We start from the raw sequence: 23,716 nt of genomic DNA, 5'->3' as shown, positions 1-23,716 counted from the left end.
TTCTTAATAAAATTACAGTGGACGTAACTTAAACTTACTGGCATGACATCCGTTCCTTCAAAAGTACCCGACACTTGTATCTTATCTGTATAAAATCTTTGTATTTTTATTATATTTTTTTCCGGGCGAAATATATTTACAAGAGAAAACTGTTAAAGTTTCCTTCAGCTACCTGATCCAATAAGATTACACCATCCAAATAAATTCCGCTCCAATTACTACGATACCAATAAATTGTTATATTTATTTTTTTTATCAGACTAGACTGTCCGAAATTTATTTATTTTTTTTTGTCATCCAAATTATCGTAAATTCAAATAACAATTTTAATAAAAAATAATTTGTTTCGCAAAAGTGCTGGGTTTGTGTCAATTCAAAAAAAAAAAGTTTAATATTTCCATTTAGACTTTAGAGAAAAAACATTAAGCTTGAATAGAGACTAGACTATTTTCTCGATGGTTCATTTCATTGGATTTTTCCAGCTCTTTCTTGCATTATTTTCTTATTATTCTCTCACTTTCTTTAATTTTATCTTTTCAGAGTTTATATGGTGAATTTAACGACTCCATCTTGCCGCATCGCTTGGCATAGTACTTTGGGTGAATGGTGACTTGCTGGATCGCAAAGCCCTACGCAGATGTAACCGCATTTGGCGTGGCATAAGCTTTGCATAAACTCCTAGAGTGCTGTTGCTTCTTGCTGACGATATTTCTCTCTCTGTTACTCTCATTTGCTTTACTTTACTTTTACTCTTGTTCTCACTCTTATTTTGTTTTGCTAGTTGGTTGGTTGGTTGGCTGGCTGGCTGGGTCTTCTTTTGCCTACACGTCAGCTATTTCAGTTGTCTCTTATATGTTAAATACGTTTCAGCCTTTGCGACTGTACTCAAACCCAATGCTACTGGGAGCGACGCGAAACGAGATTAAAGTCTGCGGACAGGTACTTTAACTGGTTCTGTAAAAATTTCGAGATTTTGCTCTGGATGAAAGAATAAAAATAAATTAATAAAATTCTGTCTATAGATATATATAAAGAGACCGAGGCTTGTAGATAAAGATTACTTTTTCCAGACACCAAAAAAAAAATCTATATACACGCAGATAATTTTTTAGTAAAAATTACCTATGAAGTTTGGTACTGTGATGACATTTGCCAGTAACTAAATTTATGATAGTAAAGTTTGCAGGTATTCGAAATTAAACGAAATTTTTTTTAACAGATAAATAATTAAAAAAAAATATTTATAAAAAAATGCACATATTGAAAATTTCATAAACTATAAGTGCAATTTTTCAAAATGTATTTTTTAAATATATTTTTTTGTTAAAAAAAATAAAAAAATTTTTAAATGGCTGTTAACTTTATTGTCATACTAAATTTTTATTATATGCAGATAATTTTTGAGTAAAAATTACCCATAAACTTTGGTACTAAGGACATCTAGCCAGTAACTGAATTTCTACAATGTTGTTAGTAGATGGCACTTCATATATATGATATCGAGTAGTATATTTTACAATATGCATGAAAAAAATTTATATATTTACTACATGTCCTGGCAGTATCAAACTTTTCGGATAATTTTCACTAAAAAATTGTCTACGTGTAGAGTAGAGGTACCATTTATGGGCACTTCTCCATTTTTGGACATTAATACTTTATTTTAATTAATAAAAAAGTTAAATAAAATGACTATTTTAATAGTGTTCGATTATAAAAAATATAAATATATATTTTATACGAATTGTTAAAATGCTACGGGTTATTAAATAATTGTATAAATTTTAATGAATATTCGATAGATTGATGTATTTTTGTTATTGACGCGTATCTGTGCGTGACAAAAAGCCAGAGGCGATGCCAAAACTCGTTATTCTAAAATAGCATATCCGCCAGTTGTCGAGAGATTGATATTTTTTAATTTACTTTATTTTCATTTATTCATTTTTATAAAAAATATACGATCAATCTATTGCTAAATTTCTTTTAATACTAAAATAGCACTAGATCCCATCAATATTTTTATTGTTACTTTTTTTTTTATCAAGATGACTAAAACTTTTTTTCATAAATTACAACTCAAACTTGTAATACTTTTCAGCCATATATTTATTGTCTGATACTACTATCTCGGCAAAGTAACAAAATGATTTATAGTATTTATAATGTCAGAAAAGTTGAAATTTTTTTTTCTTTAATATCGATGCAATCAAGCAAATAATAAGCTATTGTTACTTTCAATACAACTTTATTTCCTTAGAAATGACATTAAATATTTAATCTTTTTTTTTTTTTTTTTTTTTTTATATCTCCACTAAACGAAGTCTACAATAAAATTACTGTTGGTGATATTAAAAAGTATAACCAGACGTACAAAAAAGCATACTATGTAATTACGATGAATAAAGTTTAAACGATATGTATTTTCTAGTCTTTTCTCGACCCTCCTGACGTCCTCGAGGACGTGGAACCTGGAATGGATCGATGAATATATGTGGGGAATATCTAGTGGTCTCTCATTCCTACTCCACCCTCTACCTCCTGCTTTAGCTTTCTCGTCATTCCCAGTTTTATACATATCATATATTTTCCATATTCATCGAAACCTTTATATTACTTTTTTTTTATTCTTTACAAATAAAAGCTATTATAAAAAAATAAATTAACTTTTACAGAGTTAATTTTCCAGGGAAATTTTATTTTCATTAAAATCTTTTTTTTTTTTTTTTCAATTATTTCAATAATTAGTTTTTTTTTTTTTTTTAACAAAAATAGACTTTATGTTTGCAGAAAAAAGTAATCGAAGTCAAGTGTAATCAGAGCTCATATATTTGCATGACTGTGTCCAAACATAAGAGCGAATATTACACTAACCTCGTGTGGATCATTGGGCTGGAAGCTAACGGATAATTTCGTTGAATTCATTGAATTAGGATATGTTAGAATACCATGGAATATTCAGTAACAATCTACATGTATATATATGTATATATGTAATATGTATGTAAATATTTGTTGAAGTAATAAATTTTCAAAATTACAATAGGAATTATTCAGCATTTTATATTTTAAATCAGAAAGTGGATGTAATTTAATAGCTCCGAGGAACACTGAGTACTCTGTTCAAAAGAGATGGAAATCTTTTGTATAATTTTTTTTTTTTATGGATAATTGTTTGAATAGCAAAGTAATCGGAGCTCTGGTGAAAATAAATATCATGGTTTGTTGTAAAAATAAATCTCGTATAGCCAACGTTGTGTAATCACTTTAGTCGTTTAAAAATTTTCTCTTTCCGTCATTACAACCCCCGTCCAGCAAACGCCATTTGGTGTAATCGACTTTATTATTATTATTATTATTATTATTTGTGAGTTTTTATTAGATTATCTGTGTAAATTTTTTTCTCTACGACCGACAATTTAATATCTCTGGTGGTCTTGTGTTACGAGATCTGTACGTATGGACGTGCAAAATTTTATACCCGGTTACGTTTTATTACGGTCTTTTTTTATTTTTTTTTAAAGTTATTTTGCTGATGTGAGATAACGTAAGTTTTTTTTATTATTTTCATCTTCTTTAAATTTATTGTTTTTTAAATTATATGAAACCGTTTAAAAAAATCCATATCATAGTCAAGTTGAATTTAACAAATCACGAATCTGTGATAAATGAATTTTAATATAAGGTTCAGATCAAGTAATAAATATATGTATATATAGAAAGTAATCAATCATTTAGAGATAACATTTTTTTTTTTTTTTCATAGACATCGACCTTGGAACCTTGAAAAGCAAGTGAGAACCTTGATACGTGGACCATAACCTCGACTCGGTGTGTGTTCTCGACATCGTGGTGAATTCGATTTTCGTTGGTTGTAGGAGAAGCTTAGCAGCAGCAGTAACCCCGGGTATACTGTTGTATATATTAGTTTGTTGTGTATGTCTATGTCGCTATAAATTTGTGTGAGTGAGTGAGTGGGTGAGTGAGTGTATGTGTGTGCGGAAGGGATGTTGGCAACCAAAGCACTACCGAATATAGTAAACGAAGAGGAAGAGAAGAAGGATGAGATGTGAAATGTATATAGAGTTTACGAATTGGAGAGACTGAGACAAGACGATTCGTCGAGCAGTGTATAGTCCCTCGCGATTCATCCGGCAATGGCTTGCACGCCTTTCTCCCTGATGGTTGAATGCACCCCGTGGCGAGGGACGACGCGTCTGGTTACCATGGCTACACCGCATCGACCGTCTCCTCCAACCCCCGCATTTTACCCCCGTGTTCATACTCTATCCAGCTATACAGAGAGAGAGAGAGAGAGAGAGGGAGAGAATATAACCAGGGTCGGTGGAATAGAACCACGCCGCGAACTGACGCCGGTGAACAGCAAATGCGATGAGAGGGACCACCGTCTATACTACCCTTCTATATCCCTTTTATCCCTTTCTCTTCTCTTCTCTGCTCTTATTTTCTCACTCCCTTGTACTTTCTCTTGCTATTCGTTTACTTGCTCACTCTTTCACCGCGACAACCCCGACAGTGCATCGCCCTTCTATTTCAACGCAACTCAATTGTGCGTTCGTTTGTATACTTGTCTACTGGGTGACTATTTTCTTGCGTAACACTTTCTATTCATATATAATATTTATACACATATATATCTACTTTTTTTTTATACACGTACGTTATTTTTTTTTATATGATACTAGAAAATAGTTTACATAAATAATATATATATAAATAAATAAACGAAAACTTGGAGAAATATAATCGATTAAATGTTTTCAAGTACTGGAGAATAATGGAATTATTAATTTAAACGATTTTATTAATTAATAGTAAAAAATAATAAATGAAATTGTTCAAGAATTTCTTAATGAGTTCAAGTGAGTGTGCAAGTAAAAAGTTTTTTTTTTTTTTTTTTTTTTTTTTTTTTTTTTTAAATTAACAAAGATAGAAAAAATTATTGAAAGCTTTCAGCGATGAAAAGATAAAAGTAAATTATTGAAATAATTTTTTTTTATTTTTCAATATATTTAATTGAACGTGAGTAATGGAATAAAAAAAATTTGTTGAAAACATTGAATCGAACTAAAGGGTACTCCATTTAATAAAGGAAAAGTATAAAAAAAATGTTATAAATTAATGAAATTAATTGAATGATAATTGAAAATCAACATTCGATATATTATTTAAATAAACGTGTTTATAGGTATAAGATGGGCATTAATGGAAGAGATTATTGTAGTAATTTGATCACCCGGTAGGTATAAACGCATTTCCGGCGACAAGCCAGAAAATCAATATCAAACGTCGCAATCATCAAAGTCATTAACGGCGCGTCACTCGACGATGCAGGCTAACCGAGGCAGTACCACAGAAATTCTAGATTTTACCGGTATGACCGATCAATACTGTATTAAAATACACGCACATGTACATTCACATACACATACACATATAAATATAAATACATATACATATATATAACGATCAATCAAAAGAAGATTTATTATACACCCGTTTACTTTCGTTTTATTATAACTACATAATATAATATCAAGTACTCTATCTTATGCTAAATTCTTATCTCTATTATTATTATTTTTTTAATAAAAAAAAGGGTAAATATATATAAAGCTTGTTATCACATAATCAATAGCGGTTATGATAATTTTATTTGACCGCGGATTATGTCCAGTGCGTGTGTTTATCAGCATAAAAAGGTGATGAGGAAAAAATATATAAAATAGTGAGAGGTCGGATGGAAAGCGAAAGGGTGGCAGTAACGAGACAACGGCTGTCGGGATCAATAAAACTTTCTGTGTACAGTAAAACTGTACATTTATTATATATGTAATTATTATTATTATTATTATAAAATAATAATTTTTGTAGAAAATAAAATGATAATAAAAATGTATATAAAATAATTAGTAAATAAAATGAAAAAATAATGAGAACCACGGAGAGTTGTCCCTGAATTTTCTATCGTCGCGATTCACAAACCGTGACCGTGTGAGTAAGCGAGTAGAGCGACTGGTTAGTATTATTATTATTATATATATGTATATGTATATGTAGAATATTATGTAGGGAAAAAAAATGTATTATACATACTGTACAGTGTATATGTTTATATCAGAATATATATATATATATATGAAGATAGTGGTTGTGTAGAGAACGTATGCCGCCCGCGACGACGTTTCCGGATGATGCTGTGCGGCCGTTCCGCTGGAGAAATTTTACGAGTTCGAGTGGTAGGTGAACTTGTTAGTTCGCGAATCGCGTCGCGGATATACCAAAGCGTGGACTGCGATAGAAGACTCTATGTAAAATGTCTGTCCGTGTCTATGGCTATGCAGTGAACGAGCAAAAGATAAAATGAAAAAAAAAAAAAAATATAATAATAATAATAAAGCGGACAAAGTGAAAGAGACAACAAAAAATGAGAAAGAGATGGGGCGTTACGATAAAGAGATAGGATTTAGAGTAAGAGAGATAAGAAAAAAGGTTAGATGGAGCGCGAAAACAGCTTTTATATGTATGTATATATGTTGCTATTATTATTATATATGTGGTATAAAGCGAGAAGAAAAATGAAATAACGAGTAGTGTAGGATACAAATGGAATAAGAGAATGTAGTTGTTGTGATGCCGCGAGAGGTCACTGTACTCTCTGAGAGATCGTGCAGCCACGCCGGTTACGGAAGGTCACCATCCGGACGGACCGACAGACCGACCGATGAACGAGCCAGTGTACTGTAGTGTAACTTGCATTCGTCGATTATCCAAGTTCGCGCTTACTACTCTCTACACTCTGCTCTGTTCTCTACGTTTTTATATTTTTTTCTCTCTCTGCACTCTGTTCTCTGTACCCTATGTACTTTGGTTGTAGTGATGGCGATGGCAATGTTGGTGGTGGTGTTGCTGCTGGGTATATCGATTCTCGAAGCTTCCGCTTCTCACGCCCTCGTTGACGAACCGGACTCCAATACTCTCGCCGGATATTATAAAATATTTGCATGCCAAGCGGAGCAATCTCCCATTACGAAATTCAATTACTGATGAGTTTCCTTTGCTCTTATTGAAAGCCAATTGCCAATCGAATCGCTTCAGACAGATTATCATTTTTATCTTATATATGTATATATTTTACTCAACTTTTTTTACTCATTACTTTGTCTCAAATTTATCTTTTTTCTCTTTCCGTAAATATTGATAAATTTACGTCAGATACTTCCGGGATTGTCATCAGTGAGTCATTGCACCCGTAATTTAATATATTTTAATTTATTCTGTATTTATAATTAGTTACGTAATTACATTACGTACTAATGTGACTTTTAAACATTTTGATAATTTAGTGAAGACGTTTTTTTTTTTTTAATATTACAATTGGAATAAAAAAAAATGTCAGTACATTGGAAAAATAAATATTCGTTTAGTGAAGTGGGAACTGCGGTTCAAGCACCGTTTGACCGGTCGCGATGACTCACTGACAAGAGAATCAGCACAAAGCCCGCCGTTATTCACAATTCCACGCCTCGTGTCTCGTTCAGTAATCCACCAACAATTTAATACGCGATAGAATTCTCACGCAAAATGTCGGATCCTTATCCTCCATTCATTGATTTTTTTTTTTTTTTTTTTTTTTTTTATCAAAAAAAAAATTTTAATCTCCGACTATTTTCAAATAATTAATTCCATATCTCTTATCTTGTTTTGTTGCATTATTAATTATTGAAACACTTATCATTGGTATTGGAATTGGAATTGTTGTTGCTAAATAACCGGAAAAGATTAATTTATAAATAATAAAAAAAAAACATTTACTCAGACAAGTTCAATTACATTAATAAAAGTTACTAATCAGTCGTGAGCCTCCGAGGTCAATGCCATTGATTAAAATTTTATTATTTTTTAAATATTTATACGGCTATCTTTATACTATATATACCATATAATTATGAGTAATTTAAAAAGTTCCACTTGAGACTTGATACTTGACGATTTATAAAAAATAAAATACCGATATTTGTTATTAATATTTATGGTTTATAGTTTTCTTAGCCTGTATTCTTCATCTTATTCCTCATCTTTATTCTGTATATTAGCTTGAGTGAATTTCCCACAATATCGCAAGCTATTGGTCCTCGCTCTCAAAGTGCTGAGGATTACCCAGTAAAGGCACTTGGTTCGGGTCGACGAGCTCTCGTGAAATAGAGACTCAGCGCACACCTGTGGCGTTAACGATTATCGTGAGACAAGAGAGTAAGAGTAGAGGACGAGCTTCGAGCTTCAAGTTTCTCTCCTAGTTGCTTGACTATTATTTTATACATACATTTAAACTTACATACATGTATACTTGTATTTATATACATATACATATACATATATGTGAAGATTAATGTGATAGTGAATAGAATAAGACGAATAAAAAGAGGTACAAGTCCTCGAAACGGTCTCTCGTACCCTACCACCCTCGATCTAAACCCATATATACCTTACTAAAGTACACACATATAAATATATACATATATATGTACCTTTACTTTACCTTCGTACTGTGTGTTTTCTATTCCCTCGAGTCACTGAAAATTTACTAAAGATCGTAACAAGATAAATTTACCCGGTAGTCACTAAAAATAATTGTTTACTTTAACTAGGATAGATGTTAAAAATACAGCCATTAGTCTAGTGTAGAATTTAGATAAACATTTTTTTTAAACTCGAAAAGTTTTATTACTGAAATTTGCTTGAGAATTAATTGAACCGTACGCGCCATCTATTTATAATTCGTACGGCTACCATACAAAATCGGGAGTGATTACGGATTTTATTTAAATCCGCATTCACTCCGATTCGGAGTTTTAATATTAAAATAAACTCCCCTTTGGAGTAAATTTCACTCCATACATAGTTGAAAAATTTGTGTTAAATTTAACACAAATCACATGTCCTAAATGATCCGCTCAGTATTTTGTGTTAATTTAACACATTATACTTGTCAAACAATAATACAGGCTTAAAACTTGTTGAGATCAAATGACACATTCAACTCTAGTTAAATTTACACTTGACGTCAAATAATTGACACAAAATATTTAACCATTGAATTTTTATACATAAGAACACAAAATTTTCAACTGTGTATTTTATCCGCATTCACTCCGAAAATTTTGACGGTGCATAAATAGGTTGAGATTAAATATTTATTGATAAAATATTCCGCGTAAGGATGAAAGTAAAAGTAAGAAAATGTAAATAACTATAATGTTGATTTTAATTACTAGCAAGTCTGACAATTACTTGAATAGTTGAATAACGTGTGCGGCTAACAATCCATTCATCGGACCCATAGTTTCTCACTGTAATTTTATATATAAATATATAGTAGCTGTGTGTGTGTGTGTGGGTGTGTGTGTGTGTATATATGTTGATGTGTAGAAAAGTGTATATATACATTATACAACTAGTACTAGTATACTCTTGGGCGATTGTAGTTGGGGTTTGTTCGCGCTTAATTCTACACCCAGCGCTCAACTACCCTCGTTGGCAACAAAGGACCCGGCTTTAATGGCCGGAGTAACGCAATACGGAAGCCAAGGCGTAAGAGGGAAACGCCATTGTTGGTGGCCCACATGCTACTCATCCCTCTTTAGACATATATACTCAGTTTCACTCACTCACTCACTCGATTTCTTTCTTCTTCTTTCTCTTGGGAGCTATTTCTTTACCGTTAACATGCTTACACTTGGCCAACTTATTGCTTGGACCCGCATGCATCCAACTAACCAGCCACTTTTGCAATTTTTTTTTTTTCATATTTTTTCTGAGGGTCCTTTCGACATATGTGTAACATAAGAACACTAGATTTGATCATATTTATTATTATTATGCATTCAGGATGAGACCTTTTGTAAATGCTAACAATGTTTGTATAGTATGGGGATTATTTTGTTTAAAATTGTATACTGTGCAATAAATTTTTTGTTGGATCAATTTACGTACGTTGTTTTGAGTTTTTTTTGACGTATATCTAATATGACGACGGGCGTATTGTAGACGGAGAAAAAAAAAGAAATTGTGGGGAATAAAAAAAAAATGTGAATTAATGGAGTCTGAAACTTATAACGGAGGATAATTACGCGAGGGGGGGGAGGAGTTCATGGCCTTGTGTCATAACTTGATCAATAACTTTGTCTCCAGATAAAATAACTTTTATATTTACTGAGTATTTAATGGAAAATTTTAGCTCTATTAATAATTTAATTTTTTTTTTCTGAATTGAAATTAAATTGATGATTTTATAAATAAAATTGTTGGAGGTTGAGAACAATGAAGTTGAAAGTTCAAAATGCTGAAATTTTATTAGTAATAAAATTTTAAAGATAATATGGCAAAGTAGATAACTATTATAATAATTCAGCATTCTTGGAAAATTCAATGAATATTTACGGTACATAGTAAGTATTTAGGAAAATAAATTTCAACTTTTATCATCCCAAGTTTTGTGTTATGGATTAAAAATTCATTTTACTTTCAATTACAGTACTTTAGTCTGTAATCAAAAATTCATTTTTTATTGGAAACTTTCAATTTTTTATTTTTTTTATTTTTTATTTTTTTTTTTTTTATTGCGAGTATTGAATCAAGCTTGTAAAATGTAAAGGAATAAAATAAAATTAAAAATAAGAGTAATAAAAATGAAACATTGATATGAAGAAAAAAAAGTGAATAGGGAGCTATGAAATGTATCAGTTATATATAAAGTTATAAAGAAAAATGAAATTGACATTACAGTTCCCTGTGATGCCATATGACGATTTGAATTGAAAAATTCAAACTTCCTGAAAGTCTTTTCAATATAATATACCAAAGAATTTTGGGGTTTTCCATTTGAGGTGACATTATATGTCGGGATTTTCAAGCAAGGGGAAATTGGAAAAGTAGTTGTAGTAGTGGTGGCAACAATAAATTTAGTAGTGATGGTGATGTTGGTGGCAGCAATACTCAACAGAATTACCAAGGCATCGATTTTCGAGTACACCAACCCCTTGGTTCGTATCTATCCCGAAGTTATGTTAGCAGCAGCATCACGTATCTGTAATAACTCTAGCTCATGATAAAGAATTTAAAAGATGAAAAAGTTATATATTATTTTTTTATCATGTGATTTTAAATATTTTATTTTTATCCCTGCTCAGAAGTTGGTAATTTGGGGTTGAAGAGTAAAATTATAATGGGTGGTTCAGTATAAGAAAATTTAACGATAAATCCGTGTCAAGTTCATTATTCCCTTGTGAGCATTCCCAAGTTCACCTTCACACGAGTGATGAGGACGCGGTCGATTGAACGAGGGGACAATCAATACCAGCGGGATATGTTCGGTGACGTTTAATTGGCAACCGAGATAGTTGGCACGCGTCAAGGTGCTCAGTAACTCGCGCCACATGTGGTCCAACGATTAAATTCACTTTCATAATTATTCTATATTCTTCATTGTGTTTATCCATTTAAATCTTATAAGCTCACATCTGCCGCTGCCGTTGCCGTTACCGTTGCCATTGTCACGACTGTTTACTTCTATTGAAAATTTTTATTTACTTCAGTTGAATCCATTTTCACAATAAATTCCAAGTCTTTACGAATATAGATCGTATTTTATTGCGTTTCAACACCAATACCCAAATTAACTCCGTTATTTTCCATTGTATTCAACATATATATTTTTTAAAGACGTGTCTCCACATCAGTATCACCCGATAAATTATTTTTTTCCTCAAGATTATTTTTCAATTTGTGGCCCACACGCGATACATAACTCACGAGAGGTGGTAGCGCTAGTGGGTGGCATAGATAAGCGGATATTCATAAGAAAAAATAAAAGGAAAATAATATTAAAGAGAAGGAAAAATATATTCTTCGTGTCCTGTGTATTTGTATATACATATATAGTACGCATGCAAAGCGTTTTTACGAATTATTCGTGACTTTATGATGACGCAAGCAATTTGTTTTAATTAAACCACCAAGTGCAACTAACCGTAAGCTTACTTACGAACCAACCTCCTAAAAATATATACATATATATATGTATATACTAATAGAACATCGTCTTTCATAGTCGACGCGGCATGTAAGCTTCGCATTTATATCATACTTTACGATCCGACGTTGACAGCTCCAGCAAAGTAGCATACAAATTGGTAAATTATCGCACGCTTCTATTATACCTTCATATATATAAATTATTCTTATTTTTTTTCAACTCCCTTCGTCTTATTCATCATGACGATTTTTTTTTTTTAAAAGTAATGTTTTTTTTTTTTTTTTTTTGATAAAGTTTACGTGAAAAGGTGATATATATATATATATATTTCTTTTTTTTTTCTTGTAAAATTTACTTCAATGAGGAAGAAATAAAAAAAGCAATAACAATAAATAAAATAAAATTTATGAAGGTGATAACGGTGACAATGATGATGATTTAAGTGTAGATACTATCGTGAAGTATATAATCGATTGTAGATAGTTACTTTTGGGTATGGATATTATTTATTGTGTATGTGGGTTGTATTTTATTTGATTACAGTATTGGTAGGGTAGAAGAGGGAATGACGAAGGTCTGAATCGAGTGTGAGCACACACAAACACACACACACACACACAGCACACATGTACACGCAGGTGACAAACCGGAAAAGAGATCGAGGACCGCCACTGCCGCCGATGACGTCCTCCGGCTGATTGGCAATAATTGGAAACGAAATCCCCGAGTGGGCACGACCCTCGTCGGACGCTTGTAAATAATTATTCCTCCACGCGAAGCGAAAATCCCTGTCGACCTGCACTACTGACTATATGCACGTTGCTACAGCTAGGAAATCGATTCTAAATACACAGACATATATTATATGTTTTTACATACTAGTGTGAATGTAACCGACAATCCATTTGTGTACTTAAGTAATAAAACATAAATAATAACAATGCTGTTAATATTTCAATAATAATAATAATAAAAAAAAAAAAAATGTATCCATTGTATTGATAATTGTTTTGTAAATAAAAATAAATTGGGGATGCATTAAATATTTAAATGAATAAACTATTGATTTAAAATAGTGGGTGGGCGAAAAAAATTGCATGCAGTCCAATGAAATATGAAAGATAATAAAATATTTTGCGAAATAAAAAAAATGTATGCATATATTTATGTAAACAAATTAATTATAAAAATTAAAGACATTTGTTTGCTGGGAGGTAAGGAGAGAAGAAGATGAAATGAATTTAAAATGAAAAAAATTTATCTGGGGCAAAATGATGTGTGGCGTGGAAGAAAATTTTTTGGTGCTCAATTTTTTCGCGGTCTCTTTTTTGCCCTGACCTCTTTGACGGTAAAATTGATAAATTTTTTATAAGAAACTGCACAAAACGACTTCTATAATATTTGTATTAGGAATATGTAGAGAGTTTTCGAATCTAATATTACTATTCGATTTAAACTCTAAATATTCAGTTCGGATTTCGAGTATTAAATTTTAAATTCACGTGTGATAAATTATAAAGAACTTTTTACTTTAATTTAATAGCTTTCAAAATTGAAGTTCGTATTTTTAGAAAAATTTATTAATAATTTAAAAACGCGAATTATTAACATGCCCTTAATTTGTGATCCTGAAGTGAGCAGACAATTAAAAATTTTTGAATTCTTTTCAACCAATTACAAAAAAAAAAAATCTAAAAATTTGCACATGTAGAAAATTTAAAAAACTATAAGTGCAATTTTTTGAAATATTTTTTTTTTACAATTTATCATTTCAAAAAAAATGCAAAAATTATTAGACGTCGGCTAACATGAGTATCATCCTTAATTTTTATTGAAAAAGTAATTTTTTCAATAGAAGCCATTTTGAAAATTATTTGATTTTATCTCATCACTATTATACTCGTAAATAATTCAGATAAAAAGAATTTAAATATTAATAAATAAATTAGTGAGTATAAAAGAGTAATAGTGATATAAAATGTATATATATTATGTTGGAAAGTAAAATAAAATGCATGATTGATTGATGATTTGTATACCCGGCGGGTGTGCAAGTTCACATTCACTCGACAATGCTTTTAACATATTATATATATGTATGTATTTCACAGAGATTTTCACCTCTACTCGCGTAAAGTAAATATATGTAACACGATTTTGTCTCGAGGAATATTCATTGTTGCAGCATATAGCAGTAGTAGGCAGTAGGTAGATTGTCCACCTACAATGCATGAGACGTATACTGCTGATGTAAACGAGAATACTTGATATTGCTCATAAATTTTCATTGTGACCTACGACGACGACCACCCTCTTTCTCTTCCACTGGCTCCTCCTCCTCCTCCTCTACCTTAACCTCCCATTCCTTTTACTCCTTTGGCTTTACTTTTACACAACTTTACTCTCGTACATTATCCAACTCCATCTATTCTTCAACAATAAATACATACATACTTTACTATCTTACTTTTACCATCCAGAGGGTCGCGAGGGTTGTCTTGCACATAATTTTTATCTCTATCCCTCTCTCATGTATATTTATTATTTTAAATATTCAAATGTATTATTTTTTAAATATTTTTCCTACTAAATTTTTCTTTCTTCTCATATTTATTAATTTTTTATTCACCCTTATCGAGTATATATATATATATATATATATATATATGTATGTATATTTTTTATACAAATTTTATTTATGACTACACTTTGTTAATATTAACAAGCGATATCATTAAATATTATCATAATAAAATATATAATTTATTCATATATATTTCGATACCCGAATTATCGCATGTTAATATTATATTGTGCTACTAGTTCACTGAGAATACAAAAAGTTTATCGAAAATAGTAATGATCGATTTATATTAAAGGCCAAAATAAAGAGGGAAATAGAGAAAGATATAGAAAATAGGGAAAGTATTGCGCACGCGATGATAATTTATGAAGAAATATATATATATTGTTGTTATTATTATATTTATATGAAATTTTTTATGCATAGGTATCACGCAAATATGGTGAGCTGAGTAGGGTTTATGTATTATTGTTGGGTAATTTAAATGGTGACGTGGAAAACGTAGATTAATTAATGCACGTAAACGTACAAGCGTTTATAACATTGTAGAGACATAATCGATGCTGTTAGTCTCTCACATTTGTGTGTTAATACTAATAAACCCGATGTGCATACATATCGAACAGTATATAGACATAGATTAACGTTTTATATATACATACATACATATATACATTCATATATACATATCTTGTGCTTTGTTTGCTTATGCCAGATATTTATACTGAAAATATAATGTTGTACTTGTGCTTTAATATTTACCCGTGTCAAATTCATATTCGTGATCCCAATATATATGTATTTATATACATCCATGTAAAATACAATTCACTTTATATAAATATTTGTATTAAAAAAAAAAATTTTTTTAAATATAGGAAACTTTGACATTTTAATTGCAATTTCAAAATTATAGGAGCCATCTGATTTTCCGTCTTCTGAAATTTTTTTTAAATTGAAAATTTTTGTTGTCGAGACGAAAATTTATTTTTTACGCTAATGTTAAAAATTTTAAACTCGTGTGTAATAAATTATAAAAAAATTTCAGCAATTATTTATTCATATTTAGAATTTTTTTTTAAAATTTGAAAACACAAATAATTTGATTTTTTTTAAAATTGGAATTATTAACGCGTTTATATAAAATATATATGAAGCTGGATATTTAAAGGGATAAAATTTTCAATCGGGTACTTTACTCTACAAATAATATTTTAGTTATTTTTGACGTAATAAATCTGTAGGCAAAGTGGATGTAAAAATAAAATAAAAAAAAAATGATACAAGTTCACCCACGACGAGTTACGGTCCAAGAAAATAGTAATGTGTAATGTAATACAAGAAAGCGAAGGAAAAAAAGAACCTAGAGAAGATAATTGTCCGTTTATACCATCGAGTATTCATGGGTTTTTTTGGTGCAAACGAGATACAAGGTATTACAGAGAGAATTAAAAATATAAACATATAAAATAAAAAACATAATCGTGTCTGTCTGGTGGGTATAGTAGACGGACATAAAGCAACGTCGTCTCGTGCAAGCGATAAATAGTTATCTCTGTCTCAGTTACTCTCGAATGCTATTACAGTATGGTATGTAACAGCTTGATGGACTCGTGCACGCGAGGACACCAAGGATATCCTTCCTTGTAGTCTTTGTGTACTTGTAGTCCCCCTTTGTGTGCGACCGAGTCATGCTTACCTCTTTAACTTCCCCCGTTTAGTTTCCACGACATTGCAATCAACTTCAAGTTAACTAAACCGAGAGACTTGGCGACGCCTCACGACCGTTTTTAGATTTACTATTTACATCAACATCAACAATAACCATTGCAATGAGTAAAAAAAATATATGTGATATTAAATATGCATGGAAAAAAAAATAAAAGGATGGCGCAATAATGGTAACAATAATAACCGTATGCCCCAAAGGCTTACGAGCTGGTTTGTATAACAGAGAAGAAACGCGTGGGAATTATCCAGCCACCGCGAGAAGATTTACCTCCAGGAATTTCTTGACGGTTATCAGCGGCGCGAAAATTACTACGCGAACTGTTAAGAACAAAGAAAATATCTTTGGTTTATTTAATCTATTTTTTTTTTTTTTTTTTTTTTTTTTTTTTTTTTTAAATACTTGCTCTTATTTAATTTGCTAATTAGTACATGTACTAAAAATTTATACTGCTTCTAGTTTTTTAATAAAAATTATTATTTATAATTTAGGGTGTTTTTATATATTTTTTAAGGTAACGTTGGTATTAAAATTAACTGGTTGTATGCATAACGTTTCTCTTTCGTTGGGAATGCAAAAAAGTAAAGTGTGTTAAAGTTCGCAGGGCAATATAATCCAGCTGAGGAATTGGCAACATGAGGAAAACGAGGCAAATTTATATGTATATATAAAAGGAGGAGTAAGAAAAAGAGTAAGAAGAGAATTAATAAAAAAAATATCATGCTGAAAGTAAAATAAAAAGAGTTAGGTCAGTAAATTTTGTCTTGAAGCCAAGAATCGAAGGAAAAATTTATTTTTTAGTTCAATTTTAAAAGCATTAATTTTTTAAATTAAAATATCTAGTAAAAAATTTGAATTTAATATCAGGTAATTTATTTAAATTTATTTAAATAAAATTAATCGATATATTTTTTTACAGGAATTGAATAGACATTTTTTTATTTTTTTATCTTCAGATCCAGGGTACGATGACTCGTAATATAAGACTGCGTTCAATACAATAATATACCGAAACGAAATTACATCTATAGAGATAAGAGAGTGTATTGACGTGTGAAGATACCGCATTCTGTCTTGAACACAAGAATCTTCTCATTCCATCGTCCACTTGTCCTCGATTCACGTCACCACTATCAACCTGACACTGACATTGCCAGCACCACAAGAACAACACCAACAACCACCGAATTACATTAGTACCAACTACTTTACTCCTGGCCACGAGTTAAGACATTCCCCGGAAATTAGGGACCTAATTACCGGCCACCGGAGACAAATTTTACGTCTCACTACCCTCTGGCATCCCAACAAAAGCATTCTCTCGTATCGCCTTTACTTAATACTAAATCCCTAACCATCGCTCTTAGTATTATTATTATTATTAAAATATTTTAAATAATAATAATAATACTCCCTTTTAAATGTCACTCTAATTTATGATTTATTGTTATTTTCTTTTTAAAATAATAACTTCGAAAGGTCTATATATATTTTCATTAAATCAATGTCATCCATTATTAAGTTTTCAAAAACAAATTGCTTTTTTTTTTAGTAAAAATAAAAATTAAGTAGTTAAAGTTTATGACATTGATTAAATTATTGGCTCGATGTACTAAATATTAAATTTATTTATCATTGTAATATCAACTATGAATAAGGTAGATATACTGTACATGTATACTTAAAATATAGTGGCATAGTTGGTGGTAAAAGGTATCCCAGTTGTATACACACAAGACATTGATTAATTTCACGAGGATAAACCGAACAACGTGCTTTAGTATACCAAGATGATAAACCTCATTCACCGAGCTTTACCTTATTAATTGTCTGATTAATTTACAATATTAACCGTCTACTGATATGTATGTGTATGTATATATTATAGGTCAACCGTATTGTTTGCTGTATTGAAAGCAAATATTTAATGTTTAATAACTCGATATATTAACGTAAAAAAGTAAATATTTGTTGTAAGAAGTCGATAAGCCGCTACCCGCTCCAGGATCTAAGTTATTGATGTTAGGGTCCATTAGATCTGTTTGAGTTTCCTGGTATGAGGATTTAATTTGTAAAAGGTCGAGTGATTTTTATAGATTTTATGAATAAATGAATTTTTTTTGGTATTGGTTATGGAAGAGATCTAATGGATAAATAGAAAACAGCGGAGCTCAATAGTTGTAATTGGAGGGAATAAAAAAATATCGCGATAAGAAATTAATGCCAGCAATAAAAAATTTTTTTTTATCTGTTAGCTATTAATTTTTTTTTTGTAATGAATTTAATGGGAATTTTTATCCTAGATTTTTTGGTTGTTTACGACAATTGCATTAAAAAATCGTTATTGATTTCTGAAGGAGAAAAAATTTCAAAAATCTTTCATGTTTTTGAACTTTCGGATTGAAGCCAGTGTAGTTTCAATTTGAAAATTTTGAATTTTTTAAAAATTACATTAACTTTTAATTTCAGGCTAATATGATTGTATGTTTGGAATTGAAATTGATGATCGATGAATTTTAAGTGATGGATTAAAAAAATAAATTTTTGAGAACGTTAAAAATTAAACGTTGAAGTAAAAATTTGTTTAGATAAATTCATAATTATTATTTTAACTTTTAAATTTTCAAAGAATGTAAAAAAAAAAAAAAAAATAAGAAATGTCAAATTTTGAAATTTTTCCTGATGAAAGTTTTTGGAAATTTTTTTTTTTTAAAGGAATTTAATTATAATGAATTTTTTTTTTTATCTAGTACCAAATAATTTAGTGAAATATCTATAAGTATAACTATATATAGATATAAGTGGCCAAAAACGATATATATTTTCTCATATATAATATAGTAAGTTTTAATATAATTAATTATATACGTAAGTTTATGAGTTAATACATATATTATATATATTTATTACATATATTCTGAACACAATGTTTGAATCTTATAACAGAGAGAGAAAGACGGAAAAGAATAAATTTTATTTATTCTTATATATATGGGGGGACTTATATGGTTCTATATATCGAAAAATATATAAAGTAAAATATATAAAGTAAACATTTATTTTAAATATATTAAAATTATAAGTTGTCAAATATATAAATAATATATTGAAGTTATACGGAGATATATGAAAGCATAAAAGAGAAACCACATATAAAAATATAATAAAATCAGCCAAAATCTATATAAAGTTCTATATAAGATTTCATGTATTGTCCCATATATAATTATATCTGTAACATATATTTTTTAATATATATTTACCATATATGATATATTTTCATGCGGGTAATTTCTACTATTAAAGAAATAAATTGCAACTCGCTAAAGAGAAATGACTTTAGACCGTATCCACTTCGCTTTACACGAATTTCAGCTCAACTTTTTGTTCTGAATTATTAATAACTCGGATATGAAAGCAATGACTAGCATATTGATAAGTAAATAAAAAAGTAAAACGTGTAGTAATTATCCGAATAATTGCACGACCGAAAGTAAACCAAAACTTGGGAATATAAAAAAGCACTTTGTTAATTAAATATTAACTTGGCTTCATAAGTTAAAATATATGGTTATTTTTCTAGATCATTTAACGCCGTCAATCATCTGGTAATTAACTAATTAACTCATAATAATCTTGTTTTACATTATAATTGAGTTTGTATCTTACAGTAAATATGAAACGCGATATTAAAACCAGTGCCGGTACTAAATAACAAAAAAAGTTGTCAAGTTAAAAGAAATATTAAATTTACAATAATAAATATTTTTAGCGATAGAAAAAAAAGAAATTTAATCTAAAGTAGCACACGCAGTTTTTAGATAACAGATTCTAATTAATTTGCTGATTAATTAATTAATTTCCTGAGACGTTTATTGCGGTTAGATAAACACGAGGGTATAAAGTATCATATTATCTTACCTCGTTACTTCCTTTCTTTCTTAATTAATTGATAAAAGCTTTTATTTTTATAATCAATTATTAATTTATTCTATAGACGTTTGTTTAAGTTGATGACAAACTCGATAGTCATGATCAGTATTAATGACTAAGCAGATGTAATGCCGGTTATAGAAGAAAAATGTTAACTCACCTGAAACAAATTATAAAAAAAAAACATTAGTATAAATTATATTAATCAAGTTGTTAAATTACATGTAGATATGTGCTAATAATTTAAACTTAACGAATTTTTCACGTATTTAATGATACTTTTATTTCAAGTTGCGATAATTTGGATTTCTAATAAATTACACTTAAAATTTTTACTTTGGAAAATAAATTTTTTTTTAAAATTAATTGTTACGAATTAAAATTTTTTTAATTCTTGCCTTTGATTGCGCAATTTATGTTTTGAAGTAATAAAAATATATAAAGAAATTTACAGTATAAATATCACGTCCTTAATTCCAAAAGGACTTATATTTTTGGGTGTATTTTTGGTTTTAGTCACTTAGTTCAAAACCAAAAGGACGTACATTTTTTTTTTTTTTTTTAATTCCTAATTATATTGTAGACTTTCTAAAGCTGAAAATTTTGAAAAAAACTTTCAAAAACCAGAAGAGCGTATAATTTAAGTTATATGTCCTTTTGGCTTTCAAAATTTTTTTTAAATTTTTTAACTATAAAAATATAAGCTCTTTTGGAATTAGTGTCGCGATATTTTACTAAAAAAAATTTACGCTCATTTTATTATTGACACAAATTCAAATTTCTCAATTCAATTTTTTTACAATCATTAGATTAGACATTTTTGAATTATTCGTATAAAATAAAATACTCAAGATGTGAAAAAATCAAAATCATTTCTCAATTGCAGAAAAAAAGTCAATAATTTATTACAAGTTAAAAACAAAATATTTGAATTTCGAGCCCAATAGTAAAATATTTAATTCGATTTAAAATCTCTAATTGTATGGTTTTACTTTTAAATAATTATTGTTATTATAATTATTATTGCAAGTAATTAGTAATTATACTGGGGGTTATTATTTATGTTATTATTATAAATAACAATTAAAAACCAATGAACTAGTGTTAATGCATCCGCATGGGAGCAATTAATGACATTACACGTGTGGTAATAAATTTTCACGAGTGACTTGTCGATATCGGCTATTAAAAAATAATAGTATGTATATATGTTGTATACATATGTATCCAGCATATAATTGTATTGCTATTTAATTGCGTTGTTATATTAAATGTATAAGTTTATAATGTAGACGCTTTACATGTTTTACGATAACTAATGTTTAAAATAAAGCATAACTTTACTCTACATATTACAAACTATACAACATTAGATTACTATTTTCTATGGACACGTAATTCATAACGATAACTTATGACTCAGAAAAAACTTTCAGACAAAGTTTTAAAAGAAAATATTTTTTCGCTACTTAACTATTAATTTAAACCTATAAAAAATACAAAGTAATTTTTATTGAAAAATTCGTTTTTTAATCTTTTTATATAGAGTATTTTTATTCATAAAAATATGAAAATAGAATAATGTCAGGTTATATATTTTTATTTTAAAAAAAAATTTAAATGCAATTTCGGTGATACAATCTTTGGAGTTTATTTTAAGCGTATATGAGGTAACGAGATATTGCTTGAGAAAATTTATAAAAAGCAATTTTTATTTTATGTTTATATTTTTTTTTATTTTTTAGTTTTATAAATCGATAGTAGAGAGTAAACACGATATCTCGATTAACGGAAGTTGGGTGAGACTTCCGGCGTAATGGATACCAGAGTTCTAGCCATCAACTGCATCCATACGACGACATAGTTTACTGGTGATATCAAGTAGCATATTAGTCATATTTGTGTGCACATAAAATTTAAAAATATCGAGTTAATTATTATACAATAAATAGCAAAGAAAGTATACACAGTAAAGACAACTGTGATAAAATTAATATAATATGTTTTTAAAATTGTACTTTAAATTTTTTAACGAATTCTTTCGAAGCCGGCGCTTGAGTTCTCAATGGAACGTTTTTCGCGAAACGAAAATAAAAAAAAAACCAAAATGAAACGTAAAAAATCTACTTCTGGAATATTTCGCACGTCAGCCAAAAATTGCAGATCTCTTCCAACTACTCCTCGAGTCAAATTATATAAATTTTAATCATTTCCGTTGCGCGATAAACGTCTTGGTAAGAAAATGGTGAGAAAAAGATTCAATTGAATTTTTAGAGGTCTACAGAAAACCAGCAAAATTTTGATTTTCATACACTTAACATTGAACTACATGAGAAATCAAAGGTTGTCTCTCTGCCTCTCCAAAAATTTAATTTAATGTTTTTCTTATCACTGTCTACTGATATGTCAAATTTCATTAAATTCTGAACGGTAGTTCGAAAACCTACAATACTATTGTAATACAAAAATGAAACTGAAAAATTTTAGTATGGTTATATCATATTATTTATAATAATAAAATATAATATGATGTCGTCGTGAAAGAACGTCATGTGTTTTGTGTTTAAATCGGTCATAAAAGACGCGCGTACAATAGCCTGGACAAAAAAAGCCGTTATGCAATAATAAAAGTCGAAAAGTAGTTCGTCTCACGGTTCAACGTATATTTTCTTATGCATAAAAGGTGATATATAACATAATAAAATATAATATATGTAGGTAAGTTATATATGAGAAGCACTAAGTGTTAGCGCGGGAAAATTCAGAAGTAAGTAATTACCAAAGTTGCTGAGCCTGAAATTACTTGAAGTAAACACATTTGAGTGGCGTGTGTTTGCTAATTGCCAGTATAGTAAAATGCTAACCGTTGTCGTTGTCGCAGTCTGTGCTGCTACACAACTCTATACAGTCGGAAATGTGGGAAAAAAATACATAAAAAGCTACACAGATGGTGTATTTGTCTGTCTGTCGCGCTACAGTACTAACCGACCAAAAAAACCATTCCAAAAGAAAACAAAGAGCGTTATTTATGTATATATATATATACATGTATGAACAATCGTTTGAACATGTCGGACAATTTTAGTGATTTTTTTATTCAACTTTTCAAATTTTTTCTTTAATGCGAACCCGAAATATATATTTTTGGCAGAAATATATGATTAGCTTTTGACAATTAAACTTGTATGGAACGAAATTTCCGTTGATTAATATTACTCTGACAGTACTATTGCAATGGAATGTATAAAATTAAAGGTAAAAGTAAACCACTTAACCGAACGTATTAAACTCAATGTCATCATTTTGACACTAGTATTTCCAACGGAATTTGATTAGTAAAGTTTGGTGTACTTCCGTAATAACTATAATCAAAAGTTTTGACCACATCGGTCAAGTTTCAAACCATAGAGAGAAC

The 23,716-nt window shown here is 29.4% G+C and overlaps 1 protein-coding gene across 3 annotated transcripts in view; it reads right to left on the bottom strand.

The window, feature by feature from the left end:
* Positions 1-23,716, bottom strand: part of LOC103580134 (brain tumor protein) — a 111,330-nt gene that overhangs the window by 9,029 nt on the left and 78,585 nt on the right. Inside the window, exon 1 of one of the 3 annotated variants that reach the window (XM_053737457.1) lies at positions 20,290-20,304. The exons of the other annotated variants lie outside the window; for them this stretch is intronic. The gene's annotated coding sequence lies outside the window, so the exon portion shown is untranslated. Of the gene's footprint in view, positions 1-20,289; positions 20,305-23,716 lie in introns of those variants that run through there. 3 annotated transcript variants of the gene reach the window in all.

Source organism: Microplitis demolitor, chromosome 1 (assembly GCF_026212275.2).
Source record: "Microplitis demolitor isolate Queensland-Clemson2020A chromosome 1, iyMicDemo2.1a, whole genome shotgun sequence".
Classification (NCBI taxonomy): domain Eukaryota; kingdom Metazoa; phylum Arthropoda; class Insecta; order Hymenoptera; family Braconidae; genus Microplitis; species Microplitis demolitor.
Note: the sequence above shows the minus strand (reverse complement) of the source record. Positions and strands in the feature narration are given on the sequence as shown.